The sequence below is a fragment of the Macaca thibetana genome, chromosome 1, assembly GCF_024542745.1.
Source record: "Macaca thibetana thibetana isolate TM-01 chromosome 1, ASM2454274v1, whole genome shotgun sequence".
Lineage (NCBI taxonomy): Eukaryota > Metazoa > Chordata > Mammalia > Primates > Cercopithecidae > Macaca > Macaca thibetana.
The window spans coordinates 2630631-2650090 of NC_065578.1; the positions used below are offsets into that span (position 1 = coordinate 2630631).

Consider the following 19460-nt stretch of genomic DNA (forward strand, 5'->3'; position numbering starts at 1 on the left):
GCCCAGAGTGTCACTGCTGCTGACCTCTCTCCACCGGAAGCAGAACAGAACCTGCTCACAGAACGCCGGGGTCGGGGGGTGGCAGCCAGATCACACCCTGTGCCCAGGGCCCAGCCAGCAGCCTGTGCTGCCTTAGAAGCTGCCCAAGCCTGAAGCTGGCAGGGCCTGGCCATCAGCCTCTGAGGCCCCTATGCCACCCTCCTCTGCCTCTGAGGCCCCCAGTGTGGCTCCCCCTCCCCAGTCCATGCATGGAGTTCGCCCTGGCCCATCACTCCTGGGTAAGCCATCCCAGAAGTCCTCAAGTCCCCAAGGCCACTGGCATCACCGCACGGGCCCAGCTCAGGATACCGTGTCTACACAGAACGCAGAGAAGCAAAGCTCTAACTCACTGGGCTTCCCTGCCTGGACTCGTGATCAGTCCTGAGGCTCGGAGCGTCCACAACCTCCCCTCCAGGTCTCCCACGGGAAGTGCTGGGGCCCTAGAGGTCTGGTCATTCCAGGCCTCTCACGGCCTTGGGCACTGCTTTCTCTCCAGGGAAGGGAAGTTCTGGCCCTCTGCCTCCTTGCACAGCCCACCTCCCCGACCCCTAGAGCTACGTCTGGCCAGTCTGGGGGAGGTGGAGAATTCCAGGCAGAATTTGGGGGTTTGGCTGAGGCCTCAGTGGGGTCAAGAGCCCTGCAGGATCCTGGGGTGAGGGGTAGAGAATCGGGGGAAGGCCTGGGCCGAATCCAATGCTCATGGGTGCCCTGGGGAAGAGAGGGCGTGGTGAGGAGGCAGCCCAGGGCGCTGGGTCTAAGGTGCAGTGTCACTACAGATCCAAGGCCTAGAGAGGAGCAGTGGCCGGGGACACGGCAGTAGCGGCCGGCCATCAGGAGGCTGGACCCCTGACAGAAAGGCCAGGCATGGGGAGGGGCCGGGGTGGGTGTGGGAGATAAAAGCAGAGGGAACATGACGGGAGAGGGGGAGGCTCAGGGGCTCAGCAGGGTCTCTCCTTCCTAGCAACACGGCCCCACCCGCACACACCTGGCTCAGCGCCTCGGCCCTGCCAGAAGGGAACGGTGGGTTCCACTCTCAGGAGGCACAGGGGGAACGTGACTGGGCGCGGGTCATGCAGGAGGCACCTGCCCTCCTGAGGCATCCGCAGCTCTGAGAGTTCACAGCCCCGGACTCTGGAGTGCAATCGCTCCAGCCTCCTCGTGAGTAGCCCCTGGGAAACCAAGCTGGGGCCACTGGGGCTTCCGGGAGGACTAGAGGAAAGTGGCTACCTGACGCCTCGGTTTCCCCAGCCCAGGAGGCCCTTGACTTGGTGGCAGAAGCTTCTAGGACCAGGGCAAGGCCTTGCCTGAAGCATCACTGGTCACCTTCCCAGGTGCAGGCTTATGTTCCCAACAGATGGCTCCCCGGCCAGGCCAGGGTCCCAGGGTGCGCTGAGCTTTGCCATGTGAGGGTGTCCACTGAGCCTCCCCCAGCTCCGAGTCTGAGGACTGCAGCCTCTGAGAGTTACGCAGGCCCCCGGGGTCGCACCTGTCCACCATCAGGGCTGGGATCCAAACCCAGGCCTTCCGGGCTGCTGCCTAAACCTACGGCCCTTCAGCCCTCTGTGTTCATCTGAAGCACAGCCACAGACGCCTGCGGACTGCCCGGCTCAGGGTGTCCTCAGGGAAACCGCCCCAGCGTCCTGGTTCTGGGCAGTCACAGAAAGCCTCTTGTCTTTCTGTTGTTGGGCTGGCTCTCACCGCTGATGTTGAAGGCTATTATTTTCCCGGCTTGGCCTTAACTGAGAACGTGCCTGCCAGGGTCTGCTCATTAGAGTCAGGAAATGAAAGCTTTTCACTCACAGCGCCTCGGACGGAGGAGGCCTCTGACCACAGACGCCCTGTCGGAAATGCTGCCATCCTGCCTGGAAGGAACACACTTTGCAGCCCGGCTTCCCGCTGCATTGGGAAGACAGCCAGCTGAAGAATGTTGGCCTGGGGAGGCCCAGATTCAGCCACCCGCAGGAACGTGGCCCCAGCTTTGCAACCAGAAGGCCCAGGTTCAGGCCTGGGCAGGGCCCATGCGCGAGGGACGCCGAGGCTTCGCCACACCTCCAGCCTCCATCTCTTTCCCTGCGAGGGCAGCCTGCCCCACAACTGTGTTCGCTTGTTCACTCCTGCTGCTCCTACAAGATGCCTTAGTCTGGGTAATTTACAAACCCTGGATGTATGTCTTACAGCTCCAGAAGCTGGGAAGTCCAAGATCCAGGCACAGCAGACCAGCCCTCTGCCTCCTCCCGGGCAGCTTCACAGGGCAGAAGGGGAACCGCTCCCTCCGACCTTTTCTGGGGCAGTAATCCCATTCCCCAGGGCAGAGCCTTCCTGGCCTCCTCACTGCCTACGAGGCCCCACCTCTTCACACCATCACACTGGGGAGTCCATCTGAACGCAGGAATTTTGCAGGGACACCGATATTCAGGTCACGACACCAGATGTTTGTGGAATACCCACTAAGTGCCAGGCGCTGCTGGCATGGGGACTGGGAATGAGTAAGAAACCCCTTCCACATCCAGAGAAGCCACCAGCTAGAAAGGGCAGATGGCATCCTGGGGCCAAACAGCCAGCAGCCCAGGCGTCAGGGCTGGGTGGGGCCAGGCGCAGGATGGGGCCCTGGAGGTTGCCCTGGACTTCAAGGGGCTCTGGGCATCTATCCCCTCTGCCACCCTCCAGCTCTGACTCTGCAAATGCTCCTGTGCTCCCTGGGCCTCTTGCTTCACTCTTTAAACCCCCCATGGCACTGCTCCGTGGGGGGCCTCAGCACTTAACGTCATGGAGCAGGGCTGCTGCCCAGACTTGGCATGGAGTGTGGGTCACACAGAGCTTGCGGGGGCTTTCGGCCACCATGCCCCCTCTTCCGGTTCAGCAAGAGTACACTGTCCCGGGAAGTGACAAAGTCCTGAAAGCACTAAAACCTCCTGGGAGATGCCCGTGGAAATGCCGTTCTCCTGGGTGGAGGCCCTGCCATGGGTGGGACAAAGCGTTGCTCCCACAGGAAGGTCAGAGAAAAAGCTCCAGCACCAAGGCCCTCGTGGAGTGCAGGCAGACATGCAGGTACCTGCCCTGGGTGCCAGGACCAGGGTCCAAATCAGGGCCCTTTGCCTACTCATTTCTCCCCTGCCTGGGCTCCCTGGGAGAAGCACAGCTGGCCTGAGGGAGGCAGCCGGTCAGCACCCAGGCTTCCTAGTCCGTGGCCCTCGGTCACTTCCCACATGCCTTCCTCTCCCTGGGGACAGTGGGAACCTGGCAGTGCCCTCAGGCAGCAGGCAAGGGTGTGAAAGGCCGAGCCCACAGTGGCAGCAGAGAGTGGGCAGGGATGGGTGGGAAGGGCAGAGCGACAGACTCCCGGGCACAGGGACTCCCTAGGGGCACTGCGGTGGAGTCTCTTTGGTGGTCTGTGCTACCCTGAGCTCACCCCCTCACAGCAGGTCCCTTTGCTCCTGACAAGGGTGGCATCCCACACAGCCCGCTGGCGTCCCACAGACACTCCAATGAAGACCCACCCCCAGCCTGGAAGCCCCCGCAGCCAAGGAGCAGCTGAGAGCCGGGGTCTGGCACCAAGAAGGAAGAGCTGCCACTTCCACCAGAGAAGGCACCTTCTTCCGCCCAGCCCCTGCCTGGCCACCTCCCCCCACCCCTGGCTGTCCCCTTCCCCACGATCCCTCCTTATCTCCTGGAAGGAGGGGTCAGCCAGGGTGGGAGCAGCACAGTCTCGGGGCTGAATCCAGCCCCAGTGTGCGAAGGCAGCCCTCAGGCCTGGACAAGGGGGTCCACCCGGCCCCGGAGGCCGAACGCAGCACGGCTTTCTCCTTCTGAAAAGCAGAGAACACTTCTCCCCAGTGCATTGTCACTATGGTCTTCCAGACAAACCATGGGCTTCATGCAAGGGCTGGACCCATTTTACAGGTGGAATGTTCACAGGACTGAACTCCAACCCAGCTGGCAGTGGAGGAAGGAGCTGCTTATGGAGACCTGCCAGGGGTCCCCAGGCCTGGATGCAGGGTCCTGGCCACCCCCACTCAGCCTGATGTGGGTCCTGGTCTCCAAGGACCATGGTCGAGAGGAGGCAGAGGAAGGCAGGTGGAGAGGGTGGGGAGCCCAGGCCGAGGGGAGGATGGGCCACGCAGGTGGGGTAGCTCTTCTCTCTGTCCAGGCCTGGGACTGGGCACTGGGCATTTCCCTGCAGCCCAGGCCGTGGGCCTCGAGCATTTCCCCCAAATCCTTTAGATTACTGTAACGGCTGAGAGCATTACTTGCCGCATTTTACAGAGACAGACTGGAGTTCAGAGTGGCAGAGCAACTCACCCAAGGCCACATAATAAGGAGCTTAGGGAAGCTCAAACCTGGCCCTCACTGACACCAGTGGCTGGTTCTGCAGTGGCCTCCTCAGAGGGGCTTCCCTGGAAAGCCCGGGCCATCCTGGAGGTGAGCTCGGGGCCAGGCAGCCCAGGCAGGAGCTCTACAGTGGAGTGCAAATTCCTCCCCAGGGCCTGCCAGCTCCGTCACGCACAGGCCTGAGCCCACCTGCCCAGAGTCCTGGGAGGAGGGTGGGCACATGTCAGAGCCGCGCCCTGCCCAGGAAATGGCAAAAGTGGCGGCAGGCATCCAGCCTCACCTGGGAGATGAGCCCTCTCCGGACTGCCCAGCCCAGCAGAGCAGAGCTCAGCTCCTGCCCCAGGCCAGTCTCCCAGAACATGACAAACACACTGGCCTGGAGATGCTCCCGGGGCCAGGGCCAAGGCACCCTGAGGCCAGGCTCCTGTGCCAGCACGCACTCCGAGCTTCATGGGGCCCAGTCATCACTGCGAGCGGGTTCTGGGCCCACCCCATCAACCTGCCACACACTGCCCTGTGAGTGGCCAAGCAACGCGGCCCTTCCCTGCTCCAGAACGGCCCGAATCCTGCGTTGGGGCTCACACACCCCCTGAGCCATGCGCTCACTCACACGCTCGGCAAGGCTGCGTTTTCGGGGGAGGCTGGGCTGGCAGAGGGACAGAGAAAACACAGCAGGCTCTTGGCCCCTGGCAGAGCCCCCTTGGCCACACGGTGACTCGCAGCCCCAGCCATCCCAAACACGCAGGGCTGGGGGTGAGAACGCTCAGACGGTACGGGGGGGCGAGGCCAGGGATCGGGCAGGAGAGGAAGCATTACTGCTGCTGGGAGGCGGGGTCTGTGGCCCGGTCCCTGGCCGAGATGCCGTCTAGTCTCCTGGCTGGCCCCGGGTCATCCGGTCCATGCCCCTGCCTCTGGCCAGCTCTGCCAGATGGCAAAGACCTTTCCCGTCCGTAGGGGCCCCTGGCAGAGAGATTCCAGCACCTCCTGAAGGGATACAGGTCGAGGCCCGGGACTAATGTGTTTGCCGTCACCGTGCTGGGTTCGGCAGTGTCTGTCATGGAGTTGACATTCCAGAGGCCCACCACCTGCCGTGACTGGACGCCCAGCCGGCGTCAGCCCTGGAGGGGCATAAACACAGGCCAGCAGCCCCAGAACACGAATCACGAGACCCCGAGCTCTGGCCACGGGGAGTGGGAAGCCCGTTTACCACCCGGAGCCGCTGGATTGCAGGAGGGCCTCTGAGCGCCACACCACTTGGTGACACAGGACGGGGGAGTGTGGTCACTCTGTTTTCCGGGGCCTGACACACACCTGCCAGGGACCCCATTATGGGGCCTCCCACCACCCCAGGCTGAGAGAGACATGGAAGGCCCAAGCATCAGGCTAACCCTCTCCCACAGCATCACAGCAGCCAGCCTGACCAGGCTCTGCAGCCCACAGACCTGAATAGGGACTCGTGGGGCTACAGGGCGATACCCGTCCCCTCTGCCCCCAAGCACCGTCTGCACCCCATAACAGGTGCTCTCAACTCCGGAGCACAGCCTTTGTGCAGGGGGCCCTGGGGCCTCTCTGTTGGCTTCCCTGGGCCGGCCTGGGCAGGGTCAGTGGAGCTCCTCCTAGGAGGGACCCCCCACGCAGCAGCCTGGGCCACGGCAAGAGCCCGCCCTCATGCAGAGGTTGCTGGAACAGACCCCAACACCAGCAGATGCTGGCCAGCCTGGGGAGTGTGCCACACAACCGCAGCCCTGGAGCATTGGGAACCTGCCAGGCAGCCCCCAGCCCAGGCCCCCAGCAGGGTCTTGGGCCTCTCACTCTGCTCTGCCTGGCGTTCCCAGCCACGGGCACTGAGGCCACCTGGGAGCCACACCACGCCCCACCAAGGCCCGGCACCAGCCCTGGCCTGGCAGACCCATGGCTTCCCACACACCGTCAAGGAGTGGGGTTTCAGACCCCATGCAGCAACTAGGGAGACGAGCGGGCTTGGGCCGAGGAACAGTGGGGCAGAGGGGCCCACCTGGAGCTGGGGGCAGGGTGGTGAGGTGGCAGGTGGCACTCAGGGCCGGGTCCAGGCTGACCTCGGGGGGATGACTCGGGTCACTGGACAGTGACCCTCCCTTTGCTCCCTACCCTAGGTGGGTGGGCATCCCCACTTTAAAGGGGAGCATATACAAGGCTCTTGGGGGAGAAGGAAGTTGCCTGGGTCCCATGGCTTGGCGAGGGGGCCAGCCCTCTCCCCAGGACACACAGGCCCCCACCCCATCCGTTACAGCAGGCGAGTTTCAGGGGCCGGGGGGCGCCTGTGTCCATTGCGGGTCTTGGTGCTGCCTCTGCAGGGACTCCCAGCCCCGGGGACACCAGCCTGAGAGGGGTGCGCTGCTTCCCCAGGGCTGAGGTGAAATCGGTTCAGCACAGGCACCCCACAATGCCAGAGGCCAGGTAGCGGGGTCTGGTCTTAACCCTGACACCCCAGTCCCCGCCGGTGAGCAGCCCTGGGTGGGGGCTGAGTGGACCCTTCTGAGGGACTGCACAGGCCGCCCCAGGTGGGGAAACGTAAGCTGTCCCGCTCCTCCTGCATCCCACCTGGGACAGGCTCCTCGGTGGTTGGGAACCTCCAGCTCCAACGTGTGGAGGTGGCCAAGTCCCGGGGCCATCCCACACCTGGAGTGGATAAGGGTAGGGGCCCTGCATGAGAGACGGCATGGCAGCCGGGCCCCTCCTCATCCCGGGTCTAGGAGGGGGTTCTCCTCCCCTTGTCCTGCCCAACTCCACCTGCACCTGGCTCGTCCTGGAGCCTCTGGGGCTTTCCGCCAGCCCAGTGGAGCCCCTTTCACAGATACCACAGCAAAAGTCAGAAAGGAGCAGGGTCCGAGAGCCGGCGGGGACTATGCACAGGTGCAGCCACCCTCCCTCCTCACTAAGCCAGGGTTCCCGAGCCTCCCAGGCCCCAAAGGTCACAGCAACTTCTCCCCTCCCCCAGCCTCACACGGCCACAAGCACAGGCTGCAGAGGAGCACACAGAATCTGTTTCTAGAACATCCCAGACAGAGCAGATGCCCCTCCCACTTCCCTGACCCCAAGTCCAGCAGGCTGGCCCCTGCCCCGCTCCAGACGGCTCGCAGCTGGACAGCTGGAGACAGCGTTGGGTTTGGCAGGGGAAGTTCTGGGAGATGATGACAGTAAGTGTCTGACCCGGGACAGCAGAGCAGAGGCCTGAGGACTCTCTCCCAGGGGCCAGGCTGCCCAGACTCACCCAGGGTCAGATGCCAGGGCAGGGGCTGGAGCAGGCAAAGGAGTGTGAGTGCGAGATGGGGACAGCTCAGGGCCCCCACCGCCACCCCCCTCGGCCTCCTCCCCCACCTCAATTCTAAACTGTTACCATCTCTCCCAGTGGATTTTCCTTCTGTCTGTTCTTGACTTTGCCGACAGCCTGCTAGCCATGGCGGGGCTGAGCTACAGGGTCTGCCCAGAGCTCGCAAACTCTTCAAACCCCGGGCCTTGCCTGAGCCATCCCTGCCTGCCCGTCCTTCCCCCTGCATGGCCCCCAAGGTGGCTCCCACCAACACCAGGTCCTCTGAGTCCCCCCAGAGGCAATGTCAGGATTACGGAGCAAGTTGGGTGAGGAGTACCCCTAGTGGAGCCCTTGGAGCAGCCTGTGGGCCGGGAAGGAGGGTGCCAGGGAGGCCACCGAGGCAGGGTGGCAGTGGGCTGGGCCATGCCCCACCTTGGCAAGTCTTGCCATCACCCTGCAGCTGGTGTCCGGGGGGGCAGCGGCAGTAGAAGCCCCCACGGTGTCACGGCACCAACCCGCACAGCCCCCACTGGCGACGGCACACCCATCCACGTCTGCGAGGGGAGAAGCAGGTGTGGTGCCAGCCACGCGGCCACCTCCTCCCTTCAGCCTCGGCCCACCTGAGGCCTCAGATGGATGAGGCTCAGGGCTCCCCACAGCACGGGGGACATGGTCCAGCAGAACAGGCCCACCGGAGGGAGGCCTGCGTGTGTAAACTGAGCAGCAGCGGAGCCACACTGCAAAAAGGGTCCCTCCCTCGCTCCCAGGGAAAGTGGCCGCTCCCCGGGCCTTCAGTGTGGTGTGACTCGCAGGAGCAACATTTGGGTATGGCTTGGCAGAGGAGGTGGCCCTGCTCCCGTAAAACAGCCACACCCTTTTTGTGAGTCCCCAGAGATCGGCCGCTGTGTGTGTTCCGGTCAAGCGGTCTGCCACAGCTTTGGGTTTTCGGGAAAAACCCGGCTTCCCTCGGCTCTGAGGCCGGGAGTTCCACCGTCACCTGCACAGCAACACCCCCTCCCCGCTTCGGACAGCCCCAGGCCCCATCCTCCCTTCCTGGTGCGTCTCTGGGGATCTTGTGGCATCTGAGTCGGGCCTGGAGAGCAGGTTAGGAGCCCTGAACACCACGCCATGTTGCTGAGCCCAGCCTGCCAGGATCCAGAGCCCATGCTCTAGCCCGCCCTCCATCTTTGCGGGTGCAGGAAGGTGGCAGTTCTCCAGGGGTGTGCCTCTGCCTGGTTCAGGCAGCAGGACGCCCCCCGGGACTTGGTCCTGGGCAGAGGCTGCATTGCTGCCTCCCCACACAAGTTGACTGGGCTGGTAGGGGATTGAGGGACGAAGGGGACCAAGTGACCTGCCTTGAGAAGGTACTGGACCCAACTTGAGGTGACGCAGGGACCAGGCGCCTCTGCCCATCCACCCCTGCTGAGCTGCACCACCCAAGCTTCCGGGAATGCTCAGCCCCTGTGCGCTGCCTCTAAAGGCCAAAGCCAGGCCCTCCCCAGCTGCATGGGGATCGGAACCTGGAGGCAGGCTCAGAGCCAGTGGAGCCCCCAGCATGCTGAGGATGCAGATGGCCAGATGCCAGCCCAGCCCACAGCGTGCTGTTCCCAGAAGATGAGGCCGACCTTTCCCACCAGCAACCCAGACAGACAGAACCCAGTGAGGACCTTTCCGGACCTGAGCCGGCCCAAGGCTCCCCAACGCCGGGGGCATTTCTCTCCGCACCTCCTTAAGACAGGCCCTGGAAGAGCCCTGGGTCGGGCCAAGGGCCTCAGGGTGAGCACCGTCCCATGAGAACGGCCGAGCGGAATGCAGGCCAGCCGTCTCCGGACTGTTGGAATGCAGCTGTCAGCACAGCCCTGCGGAGGTCCACGGTGGGAATTTTTTGGGAATTCCTAGAGAGTTACACAGGGCGAGACGGAGGCCGGCCAAGGCCGGGGTCAGAGCCAGGGTGCCCAGGGTCCCCTGTCTGCCTGGCCCCAAGAGCCTGCCCTGGCAGGCAAGCAGCAGCCCCTTCTCCAGTGTGAGGCAGGCACCCAAGCTCTGGGACCTGTCCTGACACTTAGGCCAGGTGGCTGGGAGGGCGGTGTCCAGGCAGGTGGGGCTGGATGCAGGTGAGCTTCCTTACAGCTGCTGGCACAGCTGGGTCCCCAGCTGCCCAGGCCTGAAACACTGCTGGCCACGTGAGCACGGGTCCCCAGCACCGGGGCAGCCTCCCAGCACCCCACCCTGACGCTGCTACGCTCCACGGAGAAAGGAGCCCACAGCTGGGGACCTTCAGGGACTCCCCACACCCACAGGAAAAGCCCCTTAGCCTGGCCTGGCATGGGGGCTGTAGGGTCTGGCACTCAGGACAGTTACTGCTGCCTGGTCACCCTCGCTGAGGCTGCAGTCGCTCCTTATCCCCCCAAAGCCCCCAACCCCAGCATCTCCATGCTGGCTGGGACCCCACCTTGGGTACCTGTGGGCACCGCCTCCATCCCAGGCTGGGCTGAGCTCTAACATGCCCGTGGCTCTGGATGGGTGATCTGCCCCCAGCTGGACCACGCAAGCTCTGGTGGGGACTGGCCCCACTAATCTCGGGGCCCCCATGCTCAGCCCAGAACAAGCCCACAAGGGCCGCAGGAGACCCTTGGTGAATACTGAAGAAGCTGCAGGTGAACCAGCCACCAGGAGTAAAGCCAGAGCCTTCCAGGGCAGCCGGGCCTCCCCCAACCCTTGCCCCAGGCTTGGGCTGGAACTCTGGGTACCAGTCAGGCTGATGCCCCATGGCCACAGACAGACCAGAGCCCAGGTGACAGCTCCTCCCCAAAGCCGGTAGAAGCCTCCGTTTCCTCCAAAACCCAGGACCAGGGTGTTCAGGGCTCCAGTCTAGGTGAGAAGGCGGGAGGTTGCCTGGGGCTTCTGGGGCACATGGTCAGGCTCAGGTGTAGGCTGGCAAGTGGCTGGCACCCCATCAGTTGACTGCATGCAGAAGGGTCCATCGAGTCACCGAAGACACTGGCATGGGGCATCCAGGGCCACCCGGCCCTGCTGCTCCCCACAGCTCACCCTGCTCTCTGGCCCCACAAGGACTCCAGCTCGGGCTATGGGCTGTCATTTGTGCCCTGGAATTACCTGGCAACACTGCAGCCCAGGGAACCACCCAGAGGCTGACCAGCCTTCCTGCACAAGGTGAATCTTGAGCAGGGACCTCTCAAAGCCCAGTACATGGGCACTGGACAGGCCCCTTGCTCCAGCTTCTCCCAGAGGTGACCCAAGCCTGTGCACGGGTGGGCAGTCGAAGGTCAGAAACAGGCTGGGCTCTGGGTCTTCACCTGGAGACTCACAAAGGTTGCCCTCACTGCTTCTCGCCAGCCCCAACCCAGGGGTCCCCGCTCTCCCCAGAGTTGTGAGTGATGGCGGATGCCACCTTATGAGTCCAGCCTGAAGGGTGGTGAGGGGCAGGCTCCACGCCCCCAGCCCTCCCCATCCCAGGAGTTTTCTACCAGCAGAAAGCAACAGCTCCCTCCACAAGTTAAACCCAGAGGCGCATAGATCCAGCAGTCCCACCCTTAGGCACCTGCCCAAGATAAATAGAAACAGGGACTCAAACCACGGTGTGTGCACACGCTCACGGCAGCCTCGTCCACAACCATTAGAAAGAGGAAGCCACCTGGGCACCCACCAGCGGGTGATGGACACAGACACGGAGGACGACAGCGAGGAGGAACCTCGAACCTCGTGCCGCGTGAAAGGAGCCCATCTCGAAAGGTAACACAGTGTAGGATGGGGCGTACCTGCTGGCGGGTCCAGGGTCCCCTGGGAGGGTGAGGAGAATGTCTTGGAATGAGATAGAGGTGATAGCTGCACAGCACGATGCATGCATGAAGGGTTGCTACATTTCAAAGGGGGTTATTTTATGCAATGTGACTTTCACCTTCATTTAAGAAAAAAGAAAAAAATGGCATCTCAAGTACTGGACGCTGCACCTCACTTCTCCAGCAGTTTTGGTACAGAAGTAAGCAGGCGTGCCCAGGCCTCCAGGGTGCTCTATGCCAGATCTGGCCCCATGTCAGGGGCCTAACTCAGCAGCAGTGACTGCAATGTCACAAGTACCCAGCAGCCACCCAGCCGGGGCAGGGGCTCCGAAGACCCAGCCTTTGCAGCTGATCCAGCAAGCACAGGCTGCAGAGCGAGAACCCAGGGGGAGCGAGAGGGGACCCACATCCCCACCACCTGGGCACTCTCACCTTGGGGGAGCCAGTGTCCGCCCTGTGCTGGTCCATTGGCAGGAGACCCTAACGGGTGTGACAATGGGGCTCTCAGATCGGCCGCCAGATGTGGACAGGGCCAGGATCTGAGGCTCCAGCCGGCCGGGGCTGGGCAGCTCCCTGTGTGCCTTGGGGCCCCCGAGTGTGCAGCAGGTGAGGAAGAAGATGTGGCTCCCAGCTCCGAGAGCTGGACCTGTGTGGCCATGTGTCTGGGCAGCTCCCCTCTAGCGATGCCAGCCTCCTGGCCTACACCAGGCCAGATGCCCCACAGATGTGGGGCTGTCAGACCCAGCCCCCGTGGTGGTGAGACACCGGGGGCTCTGCTTGGGGGTGGCCCCACCCCATGCAGGTGACAAAGTGTTTCCAAGGATCACACCTGGGGATGGAACAGCTGGTGTCAGCCCGCTCCTGCGTGCAGACCCCAGGGGTCTCAGCCAGCATGAACCACTCTGAGAGAGGCTGCTGGGGACGACAGGACCCAAGGGGCCAAAGGGGTGGGATGTGGGGAGCCTCCACCAGGAGAAACTCTTGCCAAATTCCGAGTCAACGGGGCAGGATCAGGCCCTGAGCCAGTCCAGCTCCACAAGTCACTCCGGGCTGTGTCTCCCCTAGGACCAGGCACTGGCCATGAGGCCAATACAACCCCTTAGCAGGCTGGCTGGAAACCCTCCCTCCCAGACACAGGGTCAACACAGACCCAACACACGCTCCCAGGATGCGGGCCAGCTCTCGCCCTCTCAGCGGTCACAGGCTGGCTCTGACTTATACTGCCACGGCCGCAGGGGACAGGAGACAGCAATCTGCCGACCTTCCCCACACACCCCTCTGCCCAGACACACCACACTGCAGGGCAGCCGGAGAGTCAGGAGCTGGATGGGGGCATCCAGAAACCAGCAGGGCTGTGGCTTCCATCAGGAAAACCAGCCACTCGGGTGATCCCCCTGCCCGAGGCCACCCTCTGGGAGCCACCGGCACTTGTAAAACCCCTGTCACCTCCCAATCCACACTTCCACGCGGGAGCCTGAGAGCTGAGCTCCCTCTGGTGCCTGTGTTCAACCAAGCCTTGCTGGGCTCCCAGGTGGGCCGTTTCAGACATCTGGCAATCCCAGCCCCTTGAACCACACTTGTCCCCAAGTCAACGTTAGCATCAGCCCAGGCACCGGAGGGGACTCCTGCTCTGGACACGCTAAACTGTGGCTCAACTCTGGGTGCGTTTTCTCACCCTGCCCTCGGGACCCCAGCGGTGGCTCCCCTCAGGATTGCCACTCCACCAACGAGCACGGAGCCTCCCTAGGCCCCTGAGCCCTGGGCACAGCGATGGGCGTGAATGCAAAATGGCCACAAAGAAGCCTTAGCACTCAACCCCGCCCACCAGGGCCAGCCTCCCAGGCAGGGCCATCTCCCTGCTCCAGGCTGTGGGGACATGGTGAGGGCAGGTGTCCAGGGCCCTACAGGAACACAAGCTGCCTGGGGCTGCACCCGATGCCAGGAGGGCAGCAGGGGTCTAGGACAGAGCCAAGAAAGTGCTGAGGCATTCTGGTAAGGCCACGCATGGCGAGGACATGGTGAGGGCAGGTGTCCAGGCCCCCACAGGAACACAAGCTGCCTGGGGCTGTGCCTGATGCCAGGAGGGCAGCAGGATGCGGTTGAGGACAGAGCCAAGAAAGCGTTGAGGCATCCTGGTAAAGTCACACATGACGGCTCACGCCTGTAATCCCAGCACTCTGGGAGGCTCTGGCCGGAGGATCTATTGAGGCCAGGACTTTGAGACCAGCCTGGGCAACATATGAGATCCTGTCTCTACAAAAAATTAAAAATTAGCCAGGTGCGGTGGCGTATGCCTGTCGTCCCAGCTACTCGGAGGCTAAGGCAGGAGGATCGATGGCCTCAGCCCAAGAGTTCAAGGCTGCAGTGAAATATGGTCACACCACTGCACTCCAGCCTGGGTAGCAAAGCAAGATCCTGTCTCTAAAAAAAGAAAAGAAACCTGGGGAGACTCCCCTCGGAAGTGGGGAGGCCACAGCCTGCCAGGGTGGCTTGAGGGGAAAGGGCAGCTGTGCCCACCCACTGGGCCCAGACCCCCCACTTTTCTCGGCAGCTGCCTTGCCCCCCAAGCCCAGCTGGGTCTTCCAGTCCCCCACCAGTTAAGCCTGCTGCTTCTTCCTGAGGCCCCACCAGTGAACAGATCAGATGCTGCTGCCCAGGTCCCCGCTAGAGCTCAGGCTCAGTCCAAGGCTCGGGGCCTGACCAGGCCCCAAGGACACCTTGCAAGGTGCCCAGTCCCTAATCTCCTCCAGACAGACCTAGCTGCCACTAGGGCTGGTGGGTAGGGACCTCAAAGGGAATGCACAGCTCCGTTCTGAGGGTACAGGGAGGCCCCAAGCTCCGCCTAACTACCAGGGCCTTGGAGCCAGACTGCCCCATCACATGCCCCACCCCCTACTGATCCCCCCCATCCTCTTCCTTCCCTCCCTGGCTCCAGCCTGAGGATGGGGATCCACGGCCGACCGGCTTTGCCACCAGGGGCCCAGCCTGCCCAGCTCCCCCCACCCCAGGGTGCTCTGGGTACCCTGTGAGCCTGGCGCCTCCAGCAGGACCGCCACTGCACATCCCTGGGCGTGCTGGGTCTTTTCCTGAGAGTCTTCAGGAACAGGCGGAACGGGGGCACAGGCAAAAGACCCCCCCGCCAGCCCCAGGAGAAAGAGCTGATGAGGAGGGGGAGCCTCACCATGCAGGATAGAGGCTGGAGCCACGGGAGAGAGGCCGCCCCACACCCCAGGCAGGGGAGCTGTCCTCAGAGACGGTGATCCCTGAGCCAAGTCCACCCACTGGGCCTCGGGCTACGGCAGGAGCAGGATTTACGAGGCCCTGCCTGCCCGGGAGGCCACGAGTCTTCCCAGCCTGCAGCCCGGTGTCACCCAGGCAGGTCAGGGCTGCTCCCAAAACCTCAGCCAGGAGCGCTGACGACAACCAGCTGGCCCGGAGTCCGCCGCGCGTGGCTCCAGAGGAGAGGCAGGGGAGAGGCAGGGGAGAGGCAGGGGAACGGCAGGCATCGGGGGCTTCACAGGGGGGCCTGCGCTGGAAAGGCCCCCCTCCAGGATGGGTGGGCAGCCTCTCACCTGCTGTGCCCCAGAGGTCCAACCTCTGGGAACAGGTGGGCCCGGGAGCTCCCCGTTGGCCAGCACACCAGAAAGTGCCAACGTGGGTGTGTGGCACAGCTGCAGCCTGCCTGGTCTCCCTCCCCAGGAATGTTCTGCCTGGAACCCAGCTGGGTCCCCCTACACCTCAGGGGCAGGGACAAGCGGGGGGCCCTGTGCGAGCTTGCTCTGCGGGGCCGACACGCCTCCCAGCATCCTGTGGGGAACAAGCTTGGCGCCTGCTTCCGGAACGCCCACTTGGGGTGGGGCAGAGCACATGCACCCCATCCCGCCCCCGGCAGCCACCATGGCCCCCTTGCCGTGCACCCTGCTGCATGCCATGGGCATGGGCATTAAGACAACACCTCGGCAGGAGACGGTGGGGGCTCGGGCTTGCCACACTGGGCCGGGAGCATCAACCAGCGCCCAGACCAGGCGGCTCCAGAGAGGGCCACTGGGGGATGGCAGGGGCACTGGAAAAGCCGGCGGGATCTAACCAGGGGTGAGGACCCAGCCGGGCCAGGCGGGAGGAGGACGGAACTCCAGGGGTCCCGGTGAGAGGGGAGGGTGGCTTCGACCCGGGGGAAGAGGTGCAGGTAATTCACCTGGAGTCAGGTAAGGGCCCCAGGGTCCCAGCTACTACAGGCGGCAGCTATATCCGTTTCCTGGGGCTGATATACCAGAGTGTCACTCACTAACCAGGTGGCTTAAACAACAGAAGCGTCTCTCACAGTTTTAGAGGCCATAAGTCCAAAGTCAGAATGACTGGGCCCCTGGGGCAGGTGCTCCAGAGCCTCTCCCACAGCTAGATCCTCTCATTCCAGCCTCCGTCTCCGAGGTCCCGCTGCCCCTCCTTTCCTGTGCCAGCCTCTCTCCCTCCACGAGGACATGTATGACAGCATTCAGGGTCCACCTGGGCAACCCAGGGCCACCTCCCCATCTCAAATTCCTTAACATGATCACATCTACAAAGTCGTTGCCATTCACAGTAAAGGTCACAGGTCCCCGAGATTAGGCTGTGGACATCGTGGGGCCATTATTTAGGAGACCACAGTGTGTAGGCTAGGGCCACTGATTTGGGCGTTGGCCTCTTCCAGCTCCCTCAGGGCAGAGACAGGGCGGCTGGCAGGGGAGTGGGACAAGGGCTGATCCCAGGCCCTGCCCGGCCCTCTCCTGTCCTGGAACCCAGCCACAGCCTCTCGTTCAGGGCAATGGGAGAAAGCAGGAGAGACCAAGGCCCAGATCCCACCAGGCCCGGGGCCTGCCGGGCAGAGAGAACCACAGGTGGTCCCCACCACCCATCCACCCAGGGCTATGGATCAGGGCCGAGAAGGGGCATCTTCTGCCCAAAATGACACCCAGCAGGAGGAGCTGGGCACGAAGAGGGTGTGAACTGCAGAAGGCCTCTCCCTGCACCTCCACCCATGCTCAGCTGGAAGCCAGGTGCCCAAAGGCAGGGCAGAGGCCTGAGGACCAGGTTTCAGGCTGGCATGGCCTCAGGCCGCTGGGTGTGGCTGATCCCCAAGCCACTCTGGGCCTCCACCCCCCATGTCCAGACGAGACAGGAAAATACAGGCAGGATGAGAGCTGGTGCAAGGACACTCCAGTAAGCACTGAGGGCGCTGTGTTTAATGTGGGCGGGTCAGAAATGAAAGCAGGAGGTGGCAGAGCTCCAAGACCCCTGTGGTTCTCATGGCTGCAAAGGGGGCCCCAGGGAGCTGAACCTGTCAGTAAGACAGCAGGAGCCTACAGGGCCAAGTGCAGCCCACTCCAGCCCACCCCACCCCGCAGAGGCTACTTGGTCAGGCGCCTGCTGCTGCTCCTGCTAGAAGCTCCTCCTGGGGTCTCAGGCCAAGACCCGGGAAGCCGGGCTGACGGCGACATCCAAAGGCTGAACTCGCCCCTGCCCCCAACTGAGGAAGCGCGGTATCCTGGAAGAGCTGAGCTGGCATCCTCCTGAGCATCTATCCAAGAAGAAAGTGCCCCAAATAAGTCCCCAACTCAAAAGCTGTCCCATCATCTCTGGGGGAGGGGCTGTGGCTTCGAGTCCACTCAGGACCAGTTATATCTCCAGTCTGCCCACCTTCCCACAGGATTCGCGGGATCCTGGCTGGCTCTGGAACCAGCTGGAGTCCGTGGCCAGGGGAGCCCCTCTCCAAGGTGGGCTGGGTTCAGAGACCTCGGGGGTGGGGCTCCGCCTGTTACAGCAGACGTGGCCCTCCGTGGCCCGGGCACTGAGTGAACCACGTCCCTGTTGCGGGGCCACCCTGCGTGTCCACACTCTGCTCCCCCAGCTCCGTCAGGATTTCCCAGGATGGGGGAGTGGGGCGGGTCCCCACACATAACCTGGAGCTCTGTGTGAGGCCAGCAGGCCGGGTCAGAATCAAACTCCATGATCTTGGCACAAAGACACCCCCACAAGCTCCCGGAGGTGATGACGTCACACTCATTAAGTGAGTTTCATGGTAAGTGGCACATCCAAAACCGCTGGCCAGCTGAACCAAATTGGCCCGGGACCTCCTCGCGGAGCCGCAGCCAGCAGGGGTAGGAGAAACCTCGGCAAAGCAAGAGATGCCCTGGGCCTCCTCTCGGCCGCCCACCCGGTTTTCTGCCTGCTTCCCACTCCAGCGAGTCGGGAGCAGGTCATGGAGGCTGCAGCAGCAGAGCTACCTGCAGCCCCTGCAAATGAGAGGACAGACGACCTCGCGACTGCCTGAGGCTGGGACACGCTGGAGACGAACAGGACTGACCGCCAAGCAAGACCAGGCAGCTTAAGAGCTCCATTGTGGACAGGGGGTGGCACATAAATTATCTTTCAAAACAGGACACTGGAGAGCAGAAGAGGCCCCGGTAAAAACACAAGGATGCAGGTACTTCGTGTTCCTGTCCCAACCACGTGCGTTCACAGACCGGAGAATGTTAAAAACTGCTGAGCCTGCCGGGTGAGGATGGCTAGGCTGCCTCACGGCTCAGGGGAGCCAGATCTGCAGAAAGAACGAAGGCTGCCTCTCAGCTGACCTGACCTAGGGAGGCGATCCCGGCTTATCTGGGGGGCCCGGTGGAATCACCTGGAGTTTCGTGGGTGCTGGGGATGCAGGGGAGGCAGGAGAGAAGGTCGGAGTCAGAGAGAGAGGTAAGGACGCCTCAGTAGCCAGGAGAGACGGGTGCTGCTGCCTGGGAAGATGGGGGAAGGGGCCACGAGCCAAGGAATGTGTGAGCTCCCCAAAAGCTGGAAAAGGCAGGGAGACGGCAAGACTCTCCCTGGGTCCCCAGAAGGGACCAGCCCTGACAAGACCTTGACGTAAGTCCAGGGAGACCCGAGCTGGGATTCTGCCCTCTATGACTAGAGATCACAGATCTGTGCTGTTTGAAGCATTACACTTCTAACCATTTGTCATGGCAGCAAAAGAAAAATTGAACCTTTACCATGAAAAACAAACGGAACCCAGCTTCCCCCGCAGAGCTCTGCAGGCTGCTCCCGGCTGCAGCTGCCCTTGGCTCCCAGGATGGCGGGGGCATCCTGCCCGGCCAGGCTGGCCTGAAGGGGTCTTGAAGGGGAGCCACTGTCTAAGCAAGCCCGGCGTCCAGGCTACGTGCCCACCTCGCTGGGCGGTTATCTCTGCGCCTGCAGCTCAGAAGGCCTGCCAGCCTGCGGTAGCCAGAACATTCCAATCCCAATTCCCGTCAGACCCCGCCCCGCCTTGGCACAGCCTACAGAGAGCCGGACACGGGGCCCGCTCATCCCTCACTCACTCCCACAGCCAGCACTGCAGAGTACCGAGGGATGCCCAGACCAGGCAAAGAGAGACAGGGGATCCAGGAAGCACTGGCGGCGGGGGAGTTTAGGGGATAAAGTGTCGAAGGGCACATCAGGGAAGGCCTCCCAGAAGAAGCGGCCTGTGGGCAGACGTCACTTGCATAGGCTCAGAGAAAACCATCTAATCTATGAGGCGCTGTCTGGGCGGGCACAGCAGTCAAGAGGGCTGGGTGTCTCCACGGGCTTTCAGGAAACACACTGACAGCTCAGCCCTGTCGTGAGTGTTCTTGGGTGGTCTGCTGTCTAACAGAGCCACGCAGAGCCCTCTGCACAGGAAGCAGGCTTCTGCGGTGCAGCCAGCCTTCCCCTCCCCGCTCCGTGCAGTGGTTCAGCTGGGCCAGTGGCCATGGTCTGGATGTGCTAACTTCAGAGTCTCCTTTAGACCCTCAGCACTCACTGCCTGGAGGACACACATCACCCAGCTGTCCTGGTCCAATGTCACCCCCAGGTGACAGCTCCAGGAACTGCCTGACCAGCTTTTCTCCTTTCTTCCCTCTGAGGACTCTGCAGTGCCACTATCCCTGCCTCTCTCGTCCCCTCTCTCTCTCGCTCCATCAACTGGTCATGCATAAATGTACATGTGACTCTGTCGACCT

At 62.8% G+C, this 19460-nt stretch overlaps 1 protein-coding gene across 1 annotated transcript in view; it reads right to left on the reverse strand.

The window, feature by feature from the left end:
• Positions 1-19460, reverse strand: part of MEGF6 (multiple EGF like domains 6) — a 123186-nt gene that overhangs the window by 52195 nt on the left and 51531 nt on the right. The window lies entirely within an intron of this gene.